The 5075-nt window shown below is 46.9% G+C and overlaps 1 protein-coding gene across 4 annotated transcripts in view; it reads left to right on the top strand.

Moving 5' to 3' along the window:
- Spen (spen family transcriptional repressor) overlaps window positions 1-5075 on the top strand; it is a 70448-nt gene that overhangs the window by 22921 nt on the left and 42452 nt on the right. The gene's annotated exons all lie outside the window — the stretch shown is intronic.

Here is a 5075-nt window from a genome sequence, read left to right as displayed (position 1 = left end):
AACTCACTCTGTAGACCAGGCTGGCCTCGAACTCAGAAATCTGCCTGCCTCTGCCTCCCGAGTGCTGGGATTAAAGGCGTGCGCCACCACTGCCCGACGACAAATACTCTTATTTATTGTGAATAGTAAAGTGATGTTGCTTACTGCGGTGTCAGAGTATAAGCCCCCTCCTCGTTGGCAGCTGCCACTTGCTTCATGACCGCTGGCAGGCTTCGTGCGTTTCTTCTCTCTGTTGTTATTCAGACTGTTAAACAAGGGGCCCTATGTTTAAATTTGAGTGGCATGTATTATAAACCTAGAACACACAGCTTCTTTGACCTGATTAAAAAGTCCAGAATTTTCTTTTAGTATTATGTGCTTACATCTGAGAGAAGCAGATGGCCATGCAATTGAATGACTCTCTTAGGTTCCCTAAACTGCCGAATTCACACTAGTCAAATGGAGACTTGTAGCCTCATCTTTTTTTTTGTTTGTTTGTTTGTTTATTTTTGTTTTTTTGTTTTTCGAGACAGGGTTTCTCTGTGTAGCCCTCCTGTCCTAGAACTCAACTCTGTAGACCAGGCTGGTCTCAAACTCAGAAATCCACCTGCCTTTGCCTCCCAAGTGCTGGGATTAAAGGTGTGCGCCACCACTGCCTGGCCTCATCTATTTTTTTAAGTATTCATTTATTTATCTCTCTGAGTACTCTATTTGCATTTATGCCTGCAATGCAGAAGAGGGCATCGGATACCATTACTGATGGTTTTGAGCCACCATGTGGTTGCTGGGAATTGAACTTAGGTCCTCTGGAAGAGCAGTCAGTGCTCTTAACCACTGAGCCATCTCTCCAGCCCCTAGCTTCATCTTCTTAATTTACCTATGATCTAACTATTAGGAAATTGCCATGTTAATGAGCTGGTACTTACTTTAAGAAGCCGACTGGCATGTTAGCTGGACGAAAAATGGATGAAGTTCATTTGAATCCTATGAACAGATTATAAAATCTTGTTTTGTTTCACTCTCTCCTTTTCTCATTTCTCTAGAACCTGGCCATTAAAGGAACCCCTTAGCATTTCAGGGGTCAGAGCTTGACTGGAAGTGTGTGTGTGGTGTGGATGTTGATGTTGTTATCAGGAAAGTCCATAAAGTCAGGCCCTGTGCTAAATTTATACTGAAGGCCATGGACCCAGTCTGGCCGAGAAGCAAAGCTTAAATGCACGTGTGATCTGAGATGCTCAAGGAACTGATCTTTGCACATAGCTTCTCAGATCTGTGTTCTGACAGTCTGAACGTGAAGGAGGGTAGGACCCAGGGACCAAAGTCTCAGGGAGAAAGTGGGTGAGCAGGGAGATGCCGAGGTAACTGTGTCAGGTGACCTTGTCCACGATATCCTGATGACGGGACAGGAGCAGGAGGGTCAGAAGGTCACATCTGACCAGCTGAGCAGTTTAATTTGCCTGACTCACATGGTGTTTTGTGTTTGAAATGGAGAACTTTTGTGTTCTTTGCTCTTTGCAAGGCTCTGATTTGTCCTAGAAAGGTGCACGATAATGGGAGGCGGGGATGGGAGCCTGCTACCAGAGGACAGCACTGCATGGGTTGGGGATGTTGACATTATAAGTGTGTGATGCCATGCCCTGGTGTGTGTGGTTCTTCAGGTTGAGCCTGGACTCTGTGCGTGCAAGGCAGGCCGGCTGACAACTGAGCCTGGACTCTGTGCGTGCAAGGCAGGCCGGCTGCCAACTGAGTCCGGTCGTCAGCTTGGTTATTTAACCCCTTTGAAGAGATTCTTAAACATTTCTTGGCTTACTGGTTTCCTTTCATGTATAGTAATAAGGAAGTGTGTGTGTGTGTGTGTGTGTATCTACAAATATGTACATACTTTAACTATATGCGTGCGTGTGCGTGCACATACACGCACACACACACACACACACACACACTCTCTTCTCTTTAAGCAGAGGGAACATAAGATTGACCGTGGTCACAATTCCCTTCCCAGCAGCTGTATTTTTCAGCTGGGCCTGGTATAATATTTCAGCCATATTTTGCTTTTAGTTCATTACCTGAGCCTAACATATTAGCTTATTGATTTCTTTCTATTATTAGCAGTGTGACAGCTGCTTTGTGATAAGTGCTTGGTAGCCATGTATAGAATGATGGGAGAACCTCGAGAGCTAGGAGAGGGCATTGGTCAGGCTGGAGTCTGGAGAATGTGAGGAGAGGCATTTGAATTTAGGACTTTTGTGAGCAAAGCAATGATCTGAATGTTTTGAGACCAGCAGATAATTTAGATAATTTTTGTGTGTGACAAGGTCTTTCTTCTTCTTTTTTTTTTTTAATATTTTTTTTATTATGTATTTTCCTCAATTACATTTCCAATGCTATCCCAAAAGTCCCCCATACCCTCCCCCCTCCACTTCCCTACCCACCCAACAAGGTCTTTCTATATAGCACTGACTGACCTGAAGCCTCACTGTGGAGACCAGGCTGGCCTCAAATCCAGTCACCAGCCTCTGTATCCTGAGCGCTGGCATTAAAGGCGTGTGCTCCCATGCCTGGTTAAACATGCTGATAGTTTAGATTTTATTCTTTAAAATATAATTTTTTTAGGTTTACTTTTTTCTATGTGTATTAGTGTTTTGCCAGCATGTGTGTGTGTGTGTGTGTGTGATGTATGCCTGGTTTCTACAGAGATCAGAAGATAGTGTTGTGTATCCTGGAACTGGAGTTATGGGCAGTATAAGTCACTATGTGGGTGCTCAGAACGGAAGTCAGGTCCTCTGCAAGAGCAGCAAGTGGGGGCTGGAGAGATGGCTCAGCGGGTAAGAGCACTGACTGCTCATCTGAAGATCCTGAGTTCAAATCCCAGCAACCACATGGTGGCTCACCACCACCCGTAATGAGATCTGATGCCCTCTTCTGGCACGTCTGAAGACAGCTACAGTGTACTTATGTATCATAATAAATAAATCTTAGGGTCGGAGTGAGCAGAGGTCCCAAAAATTCAAATCCCAACAAGCACTTGAAGGCTCACAAGCATTTGTTCAGCTACAGTGGACTCATAGACATACAATTTTTAAAAAAGCAGCAAGCGCTGTTAGTCATGGAGCCACCTTTCCAGCCCCCACCCCAGGGCTTGGCTCTATGCAGAGATGCGCTCATAAGGGCTTAGAGGAGAGGTAGCTCATGGGATGTGTACTTTGAGAAAGTAACTGTTGGGCTTGCTCACATGATAGAGTGCTTGCCTAACATGCATACGGTTTGTTCTGCAACACACAGCAGCAGCAACAACAACAACAACAACAACAAAAAGACCCACAAACCCACAATTCTTTACCACCCCGCTCTGCTGTAAAACCAACCAGCCAGCCAGCCAAACCAGCCCCATCAAAACCATGGAAGGCGCCTGTAAGCTCAGAACAGGATTGCAGTGGCTAGTTAGGTCCTTGGAGAAGGAAAGCCGGCTGTGCCAGAGGATGCCTGCCTGGGGATGGGTGGGCAACAGTGTGCTGAGAGCCAGGGTGACAACTCATGGAAGAGATCAAGCCAGGGATGGCCTGGCAGTCCAGGGCTCCCCACTGAGAGCAGCACCAGCGATGGCCTGGCAGTCCAGGGCTCCCTACCAAGAGCAGCACCATGGGCTCTGTGCCTTTCTCAGAGACAGCTCAGAACCAGCTGGAAAGCTTAGATGGGGGGTCTCAGTTACCAGGCAGGAGGAAGCAGAAGCAGTGGAGAGTGATGGATGGGACCTTTGGTCATGTGGTCACAAAGGAAGTTAGGTCTTGTACTGAGAATGGACTCTTAGCCCTGGGTTCCTTTTTTTTTTTTTTTTTTTTTTTTTTTTTGACACAGGGTTTCTTTGTATCACCCTGGCTGCCCTGGAACTCATTCTGTAGACCAGGATGGCCTCAAACTCAGAAATCCGCCTGCCTCTGACTCCTGGGTGCTGGGATTAAAGGCGTGCGCCACCACGCTCGGCCCCTGTGTTCCTTTATAGGATGTTTTTTTTCCCCTCTAATTAAAGAACATAAAAGTAATATTTTGAAATGTTAACAAATTTATGCAGCTTAATTTCTTTTTGAGGAGAAATAGCTCTTTTAAGTCAGGCGTGGTATATACATTTATCATTTAAACAGGATCAGAAATTCAAGGGCATTCTCAGCTACAGAGTGAGTTTTGGGGTCAGTTTGGGATGTATAACCTGCTGTAAAACAAACTGAAGACGCGCGTCCTTTTAATCCAAGCACTAGGGAGGTAGAAGCAGGCAGATCTGTGTGAGTTCGAGGCCAGCTTCGTTTGCAGAGCGAGTTCCACGCCAGCAAAGTACATAGTGAGACCCTGTTTCAAACACACCTTCCAAAAACGCAAAAGGAAAGCCCCAGACAGAAGCACTAAAAGAAGCCCTCTTCCCTCTCCTAGATAATTCTTAAATGTAATAGTCACAAAAGCTATTCAAAGACCTTTGAAACTAAGTGTTTTGTATAGTGTACAGTATAAGTTGCCTGTCATAAAGGGTTTCCCTCCTGTCAGTTTGGCTGACTGGGAGACCAACCTTTGACCACTGTGAGTGACGACTGCTGCTGGCAAGACGTGTAGCAGCCCACCTGGGTGAGCCCGCCCAGGGTCAGTGGCTCTGCAGCCTTCCCGAGAGCTTCTCTCACCGCTTTTTCCAGCAGTTGGCTGGTAAGAAAGAAGCAGGCCCCTTGTCTGAGCTCTGAATGCGCTGCCCTGTGCTTCTGGAAGCGTCTTTGTTGCAGCTGCAATCCAGCGTGTCACTGTTCCTTTAGCAGAACACTGAGGTTTTAAATTTGGAGAGTGTGCATGCATGGGTGCGCGACGTGTGCATGTGGGTGTGTGAAGGCTGTGCAGGCTGTACTGGGCTTGTTGAGGTCAGAGGGACAACTTGTGGAGTTGGTTCTCTTCTCCCTTTATGTGCGAGCCAGGGTTGAACTCTGGTGGCCAGGCTTGGGCAGCAGTGCCTTTCTCCACTGAGCCACTCTGTGAGGCCTCAACAGAACACTGTCATCCACCCACCCACCCACCCACCCATCCATCCATCCATCCACCCACCCACCCACCCACCCACCCACTCA

This window comes from Mus caroli, chromosome 4 (assembly GCF_900094665.2).
Source record: "Mus caroli chromosome 4, CAROLI_EIJ_v1.1, whole genome shotgun sequence".
Lineage (NCBI taxonomy): Eukaryota > Metazoa > Chordata > Mammalia > Rodentia > Muridae > Mus > Mus caroli.
This window is presented reverse-complemented; position numbering and strand designations above follow the sequence as displayed.